The 13,669-nt window shown below is 34.0% G+C and overlaps 1 long non-coding RNA gene across 1 annotated transcript; it reads right to left on the reverse strand.

Moving 5' to 3' along the window:
- Window positions 1–1,304: 1,304 nt before the first annotated feature.
- Window positions 1,305–8,890, reverse strand: LOC111928390 (uncharacterized). The gene is made up of 2 exons (XR_002864085.2): window positions 8,810–8,890; window positions 1,305–1,554 (listed from the first exon to the last, which is right to left on the reverse strand). It is a non-coding gene; the product is annotated as an uncharacterized LOC111928390 (long non-coding RNA).
- Between the last annotated feature and the right edge of the window lie 4,779 nt (window positions 8,891–13,669).

A 13,669-nucleotide genomic window follows, 5' to 3' on the forward strand; every position in this document is an offset into this window, starting at 1 on the left:
AATGAAATCTGGTTTGGTATGATCTGACAGCCATATTTTTATTACTATTTTTTACTTCTAATAGTTGGTGCTTAACATGGTATGATTCAGTAATGTAGCAGAAGTTGGTACAGATTTATTACACTGTGTATGTGTACACATATGCACTTGTAATAAAGTGCAAATGATATTGCTAATCAAAAAGAAATGCTAAGAATACAACTAATAACCACATTTAGTGTGAAGGATATACTGTGTCATTCTACATTATAATCTAAGTATTAACATGAATTTTTATGATAGACCCTAAATTGAATGGCATCTTGCATTCAGCAGAATTTGTTGTACCTTTGTTATAGAGTACACTTTTCCAGAGCACCTGTACTCTTGGATTTTGAGTTCGAGTTTGGTTTCTCCAAAGACTTGGCAGAAGTTGAGCCAATGGCTTTGCCTCTAAAGCAGCCACCTGCCAAGGACCTTGTTTTCTGAAGGGCAGGCACCAGACCTCAGTACAGCCAGGGTGTCCCAAGCAGACACAGCATTCTCTGATCAGCATGGAGGAAGCCAGCAGGGTTATAATATCAGGGTTATCTCCCCTTTGTCAGTTGTCATCACGAGTTAAAATGCCCTTCTGTCTTTATCTCACTGTTAGCTACTAGAACATCCCTACTGGAGTAAATTTTTCTTTATTTAGTTTTCTCTTTTGGAGTATTGTATGCTGCTACTACAAAGGAAAATTAATTTCAGTTCTACCAAACCTAATTTATTTTGAAAATGTAGATGTTTTACTGACTGATATATCAAAATAAACAAAAAACTAGGTAATTTTACTCCCTTTTAGCTTTTGCCTTTGTTTTAAGAACAAGGACATTGAGATCAATTTTATAAATAAAATATTCTAAAATATTAGCTTATTCACTCTATACATTACAACGAGTTTCATAAATCTGAATTCCTGGCAGCTTCATTTCATGGTGCCGAAACATCTGAGTCCTCAGAGGATGTTGAAGGTAAAGCTTAGCAATTTCAATTTGTTCTAAGGTTAAAACACCTATCCCCTCCCAGAAATGAACAAAATAGCTTGTGAAAGATTTAATTTTTTTTCCTATACATATGACTTTTTCCTCTAGGCAGTCATACAGAATATTAATAATAGCTGTCTAAAAGGTAAAAGGAATTGGTTAGAAAATTTTAATAATAATCCAGAGCTATGACAATCATATATGTGTTAAATGTGATTATGTGAACTTTTGTCTTCATATTACTTTCTTAGAAAGACATAGTCTCATGAAGACACAGTCGAATAAAAAGAATAAAGGCCAGAATCACATTTTTCTGTTATTTTTATTTTTTTTGTCACTGCATCATTAAATCCAAGTGGCTTATATTGTGTTTGTAGAAGAGAAATATTGATATTTGGGGTAAGATCTTTAAGAATGTCAACTGGTCAGCTTGTTACACGTGAAGATAATGGCAGCTGAAATTCCTCCTTTGGGCCCTGACTCAGACGTTCAGTGCAGTTCCAGCATTGCAGTGCATTACTGTGCACTAGGAAACAGAGAGAAAATAGGAAACCTAGGAAAAAGGCCAGAAAAATACCTTATGGGACATCAATGTCTATCCTCATTAATGAATAAATTATAGATTTCTCTCCCAAAATATGCGGTTTCTTGTTAGGATCTATAATGTTTGTATTAATCCTCCATTTTTGCTGTTAGGTACATGGCAGGACTAGTGCTACTGATGTTGTGACTTTGTAGCAGTGGTGGGTTGAAGTCACCTGAACAGCTGAATTTCTATTACATCCTTTTCCCCTTTTACAATTCTGTAGATTGTGAGGGTGCAAGTAATCATGTAGACACTAATTTGTCCACATTTGGACATCATCATACAACTTTACAAGATGTTTTGATATTCTTTAGTTTTTGTTCTGCTTTCCTGGTCTTTCATTATAGTAATTTCTAGCTAACATTACTACAGCTTTTTTCCTGTTTTTTTTCTCTTTCTTAAATTAATTTCCTGAAAGGACCATAAGCCTCCCACCCCCAAAAAAAAAAAACCCAAAACAAAACAGAAAAGATATTCTACAAAGCAAATTAAGTAAATGAAATTTAGTCTCTTGGAAAAACAAGTTCTGAATTCAAATTAAAGAAGCAAAAATGTCCTGATAAGGCTGAATCAGTTCTTCCCATTAGTTTAATACTCTCATTTGCTATTCTTCATCAAAGCACCTGCTAATAGTCATATCTTCATGAAACTTTATCATCCCTTATCTACAGTGACTTTAGAAGACCTTCCCAAATGTATTTGCATTGATTGTCACTGGGGAAAACAACAGCATCTTATACTAAGAAGATTCTACTTATAGTCATGCAGAGAAAGTAAACAAAAATGGCCTTTTTTTACATAATCATTATTAATGTAACCTAAAAAACAGTGTTTGAGTTACAAAACATGAAGCAAAACACTTTAAACGCTTTCTGGTTGCAAAGAGAAACATTAGATTGCTAGCCTGAGGTTTTAGTATGCTGGCATAAAGTTTACTAAAATTTACTAAATATATAAGACTGTAATTAAAAGTAATTCCAATGTTCTGATGGGTGATAATATGCTTGCATTAGAATGGTCTACTGCAATATCTATGTGCAAATTTTTTTGTGTGATTATGATTTTTGCCTTCTAAATTCATATGTTTCTGTGTTTTTCTATGTGTGAGATGACTGCAAGTACATCTAAGGAAACCCAAGTCCTGCATAGTCAAATAGAGGGAAGCCAAAACCACAATTCTGATGATGTTACACCTCATTCAAGTTGTAAATTAAAATACTAACAACATAGCTGTTTGCTTAACCTTTTGCCAGTATGAAAATCCCTAATCTGATCCTTATAAAAAGTTAGTTGATTTATTATGAAGTTTAATAAAGAAGCCTCTTGAGTCACTGAAAGTTCATTGTCAGAGACATTACTTTAGTAGCATACTTCAGGATTAGTTTCAAATTTGTGTGAAGACTGTTGACTTAGCTTTGGTATAGAGGAACTGGATGTATTAATAGAAGGTTTTGGACAGGCATTCGATGGTAGAATTTATTTTTGAGGAAAATTCCTTGACACAAACTACTGCTGATCAAAAGTAAATTCTCTGTGAGGAACTCTATTACTAGTTCATCACAATAACTTCAAAGGGCATATGTTGAAGATCAATTCATTTTTTGGATACATGTCTTTTTTGTTTATCTTGCAAGAGTAATGAAAATACCACATTTCCAGAATTCTGTTTTCCACAACACTGATTTCCATAAAAACTGAAACTGTTTCTGGGTCTTCTGATTCTGTCCCAAATCTTGCAGTATTTAGCTCAATATCTGAAATTCTGTTTTCTCCCTTCACAGCACTGTCTGCTTTAGGTGAAAGAATGAATAATAGTTTAGATAATGCGCATTCTCCAATGCATGTTTTTAAGTCTGTCCATCCATTAAATAAAAATTCTGTCCCTTATTGCTAAAAATAAACAAACCAAAACCACAAACAAACAAACAAAAAACCCAAACAAACAAAAACTACTTGGAAATGTGACTTGAACGAACTGAGACAGACAAAAAATGATTGAATACTATCTAGTTTTCTCAAGTACTAAGTCAAGAACAAGACAGGACTGTGAAACACGAGAGTGGGTATATGATTAATTTTATCTACTGGGTATTGGCTGAACAACTTTATGAATGTAAGTAAAGAACTGAAACTACTGTTTAGTAGAAGCTCTTTTACTGTTTTTCAGCTGAACATGTGGCTGAGACAAGGAATTTTGTCTCCTTATATCTGACACTAACATTCTGTTCCATTCTCCATTTTAAGAGACATGAATAGCAACTGTTGGATATAGGGATTTCCTTCCATTTTTTAAACCATACATTTTACTGAATTAACACACAATTTTGCCTATTAGCCTGTACTTTTAAAAAGTTGATAAGTAATGTATAATTCTTTCTTCCAAAGTAACTATTGAATTTAAACAAAATAAATAAATTAAATCTCTGTATTCAATTCATCATTATTTCTTTGCAGATACACTCAGGTATACGGCAGCAACATCTTATACAGAGAGAAAAAAAAGAGTGCTCCACACGTCCCTGGATCTATCTCTACTGTTTCCATTGAAATTCCACTTATATAACACTGTAATTACTCCAGCCTTGCTGCAGTTCAAGTAACAGTACAGTTTAGAATCACTTTGTCACATGCTAAACAGCAGGCAGTAAATCTCTGGCAACATAAATTAGTCACTTACTGAAATAAGGAGTAACAATTAATCACCTCAGAGAATACTTGGACGAATTAGCCATTCCTGAGACTACTATTCCTTACTGACAAACACTGTACAAGAACTTCATCACACACTGCACATAGCTGAGACATAAGCTTTACAAGCTCAGAGTAGGTAGAGTATCCCTAAGGTTCATCTTGGTTATATCAGAAGAGACAAAAGCCTCTGAAATTGTACTTCTCTCAAAATAATGCTTTAATTGTATTCATGATTAGTGGTATATGTGAGTGTCCTGATGAAATAATGCTAGTTTTTTATTTGCAAGGCTGATTTTTATTTGAACAAATGAAATCATTCACAGAGACACAACTGTAATATTTTTTTTTTTTTAACAGTCTTTTTTACCCAAGATATAATATTATTGTATTTTATGGTCACAATATTCTTTAATTGAATTTCTGGTTCCTCATTCCTAGTATTTTAAAATTATTTTATACCTATGTGCTTGCAGAGTAATTTACAGCACATAATCATAAAGTCTCCTGCTGTGAAGAATGACATGTACTGATGCATTTCTGAATGCCATGAAGCTGAACCAATCTCAGCTGTCAAAACTGTTCCATTAGGAAAAGCATAAGTTTGTAAGCATCCATCCAGCATAAACAACATTTTTGACCTCTATATCTTGTAGAATAAAGGAAGTTTACCTATTATTATGTGCATTTCAACTGTGCTGCTCTCACCAAGGCTGCAACTACATGTCCAGAAGTTGAAGTGATAGAATAGGAAAGAAAAGATCATTCCTTTAAAAGAGTAACCTATCTGGAATTCATCCCACATCTTGGAATATATCCAGTCTTTGTATAGTGTGTGAATATGTCCAATCTTGCCCCATCCCAGTGCGCAGTGTGCACACAATCATAATCCCAAATACAATTTCACTCTCTCCACTTTGTCCTAGAAAATATTTTTCTTCACCTTTATATCAAGTATATTCTAGTTTTCTGCACTGAGCACAATTTCATCACCTTTTTTTATAGACCCTTCCTATAACATTCACAGACTATTATCAAGAACACAGAATATGCATCATTTCCAGTTAAAAATAGCTATGAGATTTATGATAGCGGCAAAATAGTTTCTGTTTTGCATGTTAGGGGTAGTGGTGGGCAAACCTCAAGTTTACAGATAGCCTAACATCAAACTCCTCAGCAAATTTGATATGCAAATGCTGTGCTCAGTACATATACAAAGCTTACTTCTCCATATTATGAAAATTTTTCCTATATAATTGCATGAATTCCATAATTCCACTACTGATTTTAATTTTCACATTGTTTCCCTTTTCAATAGAGATATAGCATTCCACTGTGGAAGGAAAACTAAGTCTTTCCAACAGTTCAAATTCTATTGAATACTCAGGAAACAATTCCACTATTTGCTCATTTCTGCTTGCTTTTCAGAACTGAGAATAATTTCATTCTCCTGGAATGAAACCATGCTTCAGGTCCCCTTTTTTAATTATCCAGTCATCATTTTCTGGATTTTTTCAGGTTTAATGAAAACTGGGTATATCCAGGAAAAGCAAATCTTTTCTCAAAAAAATCTTAAACAGTTTTTCCTGTTAGTAATTCAATTGCACAAAACACTTTGAGTCTCTAAATCTTATCTGAAAAAAATATAGTGGGGAGAAAACAAATCTTTCTTATATGTATATATTGTGCTGGAGCCAAAACAACAAATGAAACAAGTAAAATTCAGATTTTCTATCTCATATCTATTTATAAGGACACTGCAGGGAATATTCTTTACTATGCAGCATAGTAGAGGCAAGATGTTACCTTGTAATGGCAAAGGAAATTATTTAATTTGTTCTGCCTAGAAGGAACTTGAAAAAACTTATCATAAGGTCATAGAATCACAGAATCATAGAATGGTTTGGGTTGGACAGGATCTTAAAGATAATCTAGTTCCAACCTCAATGCCATAGGCAGTAAAATTCCTCATGAATTTCAATTAACTAGGTTTCTAGGATATTTTTGGTAGAAATGACAAGATGTCTCAAAAGTCTCACTCACAGATCATTTTATGATCTGTAGCAACAGACCACTAGATCTCTAGTACAGAAATAAAGGTTAATTTTGATGCCATTCTTTACCAACTTCCTTATCATGACAGAGCCAAGTATATAAAAAAATGCAACCACAAACATATTTTTTTTCATTATTACTGAATCTCTTAGCACCATTAGGAAAGAGATTTGACTTGAGGTGAACTGTGTGTATTTGTCCAATAATTTGAAATTCTGCATGCTCTGCTGAGTAAGATTAGGAAGCAGTTGCTCTGAGACAGGTGCCATTGTTTTTGATGTTAGATACTGTCATGGAAATGCTTTCACACGCACATCAAAGTATAATCCAAGCAAAAAAAAGTAAATCCAAGTACAATCCAAAGTAAAATCCAGGTAGAACTGGATTATTTAACTGGAACTATTTGCACAAAGTTGTGAACAGAGACAAAATAGGTTGTAAGAATATAAAACATTTTATTACAGCATAAAGAGTAGATAACCAAAATGTTAAACATAAATAAATATTTTTTCCAAGGACTCACTGACTCAAAAAAATCTTTAACTGATATAGAATGGAAAATCTAAACGAATCACCAGCCTCTACACCTTCTAGAAATATCCACCAATTAAAAATAGTTCTCAGTCCTGAGCAGCTAATAAAAATACACAAACATGAAAAAACAGACAGGACACTGCCACCTTTCATGAAGGCAGTAGAGAATGAGTATGATTGTTTATAGCTTCTTTTTATTTCATGTTCTTGAATATCCTTTCCCTGCATTTCTTACTTTTAATTTTGTTGCAAAATACTAAGTACCCCTCTCCATTCCCACAAGTTAAGCACAAAAATAATTTTTGCTCTAATTTTAAAGGAGGCAAAACCATAGTAGTTCCTTTAATTTTACTTGAAATACATTAACCTAAGTACCAATATGGATAAAACTAAACTTTCTATAGATTTATCACTGAAGAATATCTACAGGAGTTTTACTCTGAAAACAGAAGCCAATTGATGCAATGTCAGGATGGAAGGAAGACTATTATGGGTCTACAGTTTCTTATAAGACAGTAAACATAGCTCTCAAGTCCATAATTAATACCTATTTTCAAAAATCCCTTTTTTTTCCCCAAAGTGATATAAATAACTGAAAATATGAGCATAATATTTCAGATGTATTTAGAATGGTTAATCCCATTGTATTTCTCTTCACATGTATGCTGTTGTAGAGACCCAGATCAGCAGGAAAAAAATTTTAAAAGTTTGAAAAATATATGGTATAAGAATAGTTTTTATCAGAGTACTGTGCAATGTACTACACACCTTCATTGGCAATTGAGACATTAGAAAGGGAAAGTGCTCCAACACTTTGCAGATTTAAGGTTGTGCTTTGTCAGTGGATGGAACAACTTTTGCCATTAATTTACAAGTAGTTGCAATTAATAGTGAAAAAGTTTTCTATTTTAATTCAGCATAAATTACCTGGAAAATTGTGTTACCATGTTGCTTGTTTCCTAGCTCACTAGAGATAAACTGGTAATAAGAAGTAGTAGGTAAATATTTGGTGAGCAATCCTTTTTCATGATTGAAATTTATAATTATAGTTTTTCCCCCCTTTAATAATTGAATATGCCTAATTGCTCTTCCTTTTAACTGTAATGCTGGGTTTCAAACTGGTGAATGGACAGGAAAGCACTAGCAGAGACATTATTCTAGTGTTGCTTTCCCTTCTATACAACAATTTGAACTCAAGCAATAAAGTTAAATGAAAAAGGCACTATCCTAGACTTTCAATTACAGCAGAGGCAGGGAGCCAAAATTATCCCTTTCATTACTGAAATACTTCTCATAGCTACACAGGCAGAATCCCTGCTGCTGCTACTTCTGCTATTCCTGTTGCTGTTACTGCTGCTCTTAAATTGAAGTGCCCTTGAAAACAGATGAGGTTATAGGTCACTAAATGGAAGTTAAAATTGTGAAAAATGTATATTTAAAGGAAACTGAAGAAAACAAAACAAAACAAAAAAAAACCCAAACCAAAACAGCAGGAACAGGGAGACATTCAGATCTTCTTTTCCCTTATCTCTGCTACAAAGATATGATTTTTCTCCAGATCTGTAATAATTTGTAGTAGTAGCAATTGTGCCACTAGTTTGTCAGTGAACATGAAATATGAGTGTGATCCCTATATGCCTTTTAGTAGTGCTTTTACGCAGAGATATTTTGCACAAGGATATACTGACTGAACAACTGGGTGCATTCCATCTCTGGTGTACCCACCTTCTAATGTGTTACAAATCACCAAGAAAAAGAATTATTCTTCTATTGCTTTGAACATCTTCACATGAAGGATATCATGTCTCAAGAGCAGCTCTTTATTTTCCCTGTCCACTTCACTTTGGAAGAGAATTTCTTTCTACCAAGCACATAAACCTAACCCACGACTTCAAGAGTGGAATTACAAATCTGAAATATTTGCATAGCTTTGAAAGTGGTTTACCTTAGCCTTGTGTGAGGTGGAACAATTCATTCCTTGTCTACCAGCCTCCTGCGTGATTTTGAATTGCCTCTTCTGCAAGAACTAAAGAAAAAACCAGGAAGGGTCCCATGTCATATTTTCTTCAGTACAGGAGAAAATCAAAACCTATCTTACTATTACAGATGAAGATGAAAAGAACATTAAAACAGTAAGTGACAACATTCTGTTTCAGGCTGAGCAAAAAGTGTCAGCAAATAACCATACAAAGTATATGCAAAAACCCCCAAAAAAACCCTGTCTAAACACAAAAGACAATAGATTACCTAAGATGAAAGATTTGTGTCTCTGAAATAAAATAGCTAAAATGCATTCAGCAAACTGAAAGAAACGGTTCCTGACGCAAAACAAAACCAAACATCATCTTCACCTAACAAGAGTCTTGGCACTCACATGTTAAAAGTTATGTTGCAAGGAACATAGTGATGAATCATGAGAGAATTGCAGCTAAGCAGGAGTCTTGCTGAAAATTTCAGTAATGAAGAAAGAACAGTCCAATCCATAAGGTTTTCTGGTGAATAAGAAAGTCTGGAGAAGATGTTATGTACAAGAAGCATACTTTTTATAAATACTTTTAAAATGTCATACTTGTACAAGGAAACAATAAAAGCAAAGCCTTCTGAAATTCCTCAGAAACTTTTTTGCTTCCTTCTTCCAGTCTTGGAACAAAGGAAGTCAAATATTTTGGAAACCTTGTGGGTTTTTTGTGTATTTTCTGGTCAGCTTGGGGGGAGGGAGGGGGAGTCCTTGGATTTCTTCTTCTTTTTTGACAAAATAATAGCATACATAATTATGTGTGTACTTTGATTTTTTAGACACTGAAATAGAATCACATGTGATAGTGTGAACCTCCCTTATTTTTATTCATGCTGGAACTTATTTAGGATCTCATTAAAATTATCAGACACACTTAGTGGAAGGCTAGAATGTCAATGATTTTCTAATGACAGTTCCATAACAGCATCTATTACTGTGAGAGTTGTATGAACCTTTCCTGACTCTTATCACTTGAAGATATTGGAGCCTCAGAAACACTCATCTCTGTCTCTGAGGAGAACAGTCTTTCTGAACTCAAAACCTTTTCTTGATATCCTGACAATTTACACTCTTGCTGAACTCTTATTACTCTGTAGTGGAGTACAAGATACACTTTCTGTCACTGTGATACTGTCTGATCCCAAAATTTTCTGTGACAAAATAACTGGCAGTTATCATAAACACAGAAGGAGAGAATATTCAGATCAACCACAAAATCTGCAGCTTTAGTTCTCATACAAGTAATCATATAGTGACTATCCATGGAAAACTATTCTTATGTGTAATTGAAATAACTACATAATCACACTTTGTACAGGCTTTATGACAAACTAAAACTTATTTCTTCTCTATTACATTTTCTTCCTCAAATTCCATTTAGTACTGTCAAATTTTGGCTTTAAGTACAGAGACGATTAAATATAATTTTTTTCTATCTTTCTTTTCCTCTCCTGAGAGGGGAAGAAACATCAGTACCTTTCTCAGGAAAGCTTTAAATTGTGCAGGTTTTGTAGTGGCACCTGTACTGCTGCTCTCTCTATTTCAAAAAGGCTTTCCTGGTGACAGAATAAGCACAGAGGGCAACTGACATGATGAAGGGCTTCTCACCTCCTCAAACAGAGAAATGAAAACAACTGAAAACCCCTCTGTTTGTAGAGAAGAAGAATGAGGTGAGATGATGGTTTCAAATTCATTAATGAAATGGGTAGGATGAATGGAATAGCTATTCACCTAATTCTCTGATCCCAGAATTAAAGAATATCCATTGAGACAGCCATGAGATCCACTTAAAATAGGTGAAGGAATATATTCCTTTGCACAGTGGGCAGAAATTTTCTGGAATCTCTTTCTAGGGGAGATTGTGGAGGTAGATGGAATTAGCTGCTTTGAAATGGGATTAAAAAAAATCAGTAATAGGGTTATAAACTAGATAACAAAGAGAGCAGTCAGGATCATTAATCCAATGACTGTGGAGAAGCATGAGAAAAATTAATAGCAGGTGTTGGTCAGATTTGTATGCCTTCCCTAAGCATCATCTTACTGTCACTGAGCTTGGTGGACCATTTGATCTGATCTAGAAAAACATTTTTTTATGTTCTCCTACGATTTCAACATGCTATGATAAGGTTTATTCTTAGTCATGTTAAGGGATAAATTTCAGGTTCTGCTTAAATATTTCTCTGACATTTATCAGCAAAATAAGCATCCCTAATCAAAACTAAGGACACTAGCAATCAGCTGGGAATCAAATATGTTTCTAACTTATGCAATGATTTTATCAGTAAAACCATGAATAGAAAAAAATTTCCAGACTATTGGTATTCAAGTCTTACTATAAATAATTCAGGAATAAATCATGTGAGAAATGTAAGAAATGTGGCAGAATTTTTTTCATTATTGAAACATTCACTTTTGTAATTTCTGCTCGTTAAACATTCTACACTTTTAAGAGTTTAAATAGAATTTGTGGATGCACTTCCCTATAGAGTAAGGGGAAAACCATAGACAGAATGACAGAGAAATCATTAATGTAGGCACATTAAAATATTTTTTTTCATTTAAAAGCCAACAAAACCAGAAATGAAAACAATAAATATTCTAGACTGCAGATTAGAAAATATTGCAAATTGCTATGTATTATTTTTCCTCCACTCATCATAGATATGTTTACCAAATTTATTGAATATATTTGCTACTCTTATATTAAACACAAATATAAACAGGAAAATAAGACCATCATTATATCATTGCTTTTATGAATATTAATATTAGAAAATCTAAAGAAAACCCCCCAACCTAAGAATTCTTTCCCAAATAAATTATTTATCCTTCACCACATCTAGCCTACCATTCTTAGGAAAACTTTTGCAGACAATGAGTCTCCTTCTTTAAAGGTCGCAGGAGTGTTATTGTCCCCACAGTGTATTTTCAGAAGCATTGGTCTCTGTAACCCATGCTGACTTGACTTGCCATCTAATTACTTATTCTCTCCTCTGCATTTCCTCTAAATCTTAGTTTATCCCAAGTTTTTCCACCTCCATAGCTGTTACCTACCACACTGAGTCACTGCAGCGCTGGAGAAAGATGCAAATAAGCTTTTGTGCCAGCTGCCTCTTATCAGCTCAGCCAAAGTAAGGCTGAATTCCAGAAAAACAAGAAACGGGAGGCAGGCAGAATAAAAGACTGAAACTATGGACAGAATACCAAATATCTGAAGCCAAGAATGTAGAGAAGAACCACTACTGCCCACACCTTCATTTGTCTTATCCCATTTTCTCATAGCTATATTTTATTTTTAAATTCCAATCTAATGAAAGGTGATAAATCAAGAATTGATGCTGCTCTGTAACACAGGACCCAAGTGATTCATAGGGTTTTTTTCTGTTCTTTTTCTGCAACCCATAGGGCAGGAAAGAAAATATTATAATTTGTGATGAAGGACAAAAAGAAACCTTGTTATATTATGCAGAAGCAAAACCAACAGTTGGAAGTTCAAGTAATTCAGTATCAAAGCAACAATGAATTCCTTCCACCCTTTTTCTCCCTTTCCAGTATCCATGTCCATGGACAGAATTTGCTCTTATTTCTAAATAAACTGAACTCAAATTCAACTAAAATTGTGATGAATCTCAGGGTTTTTCTAGCTCCTAATATCCTAGTCTTGGAAAAGACAAAGCTTCAGCTGCAGCCTGGTACCAATATGTGCTAGGTTTATACCTAGGCCAGATACAGAGGATAGGCCAGATACATGGAATATTCATTGAAGTGAATGTGAGCAGAAATGATTAAAAAGTGGTTTTCTATACCTGTGAGAACATATTTCAAAGCATAACTTACCTGTTTTTTTTTTTTTTTTACAAATCAGAATTTAAACAAAGAAGACTATGTCAACAAATTTTGTATAAAAGTATACTAGACTACAAATTGTGCATTTATTATGTAAAATGAAAGCATTGCAAGAGATTCTTCTGAACAGCTTCATGTCAATAAAGTGTTGATACCTTCCACAGCTGTCAGAACAGCAGAATTGTCCTGTCTCACACACACAGACACACAGATTATTTGTGGCATGGCATGCCTCACGGAAATTGTGCGTGCAAGCACACCTCACTAGGTGTACAGAGTGGGAAAGAGTTCTGGGGTCAGAGTGGTAACAATTATTCTTTGATGAATCCTTGTTAATTTAAGATGCACTGCATCCTAGTCAGCTGAATTTTAGGGGAAAATCAGAAATGTGTTGGATATTTCCCAAGGCAGGTAAAAGATTGAGTTCAGTTTTGTCTTGCTGATGTACTGAAATTCACAGCAGTGCTGACAGGGATAAATGCTCTGCCTGGAAATGACAGACCACACAGAGATGTATTTGTCACTAAAATTACCTAGCTAATCATTTGTTAAATGTGAAGTGTGCCCACCTACTTCTAAATATCAACAACACATTTGATGAAAAATGGAAATGTGGCCATTTTTAGCTAAGTGTTGCATTTGCCACAGAGATTAGAGAAAACAGCACCATAAGCACAAGTACTCTTTGCAGGGTTCATTTTCAGTAATTTAAGGTATGGCACCCAAAATTCTAGAAATATGATTAATGCTATGGTGAAATATGATTAATGTAATAAACCTAGCAAAAATATTTTCTGAAATAATACCTTCCAAAATAATAAAAATATTTTATGTGTCCTTACATAGTTGTTTATTAAGTTAAAAACACAGTGTGTGTGAAAATTTAATGGAGTGAATAGTTTGGTTTTTTTCCCTACTTGGTAATGATTCATCATCAGGATC

Source organism: Cyanistes caeruleus, chromosome 5 (assembly GCF_971803275.1).
Source record: "Cyanistes caeruleus chromosome 5, bCyaCae1.hap1.1, whole genome shotgun sequence".
NCBI lineage: Eukaryota > Metazoa > Chordata > Aves > Passeriformes > Paridae > Cyanistes > Cyanistes caeruleus.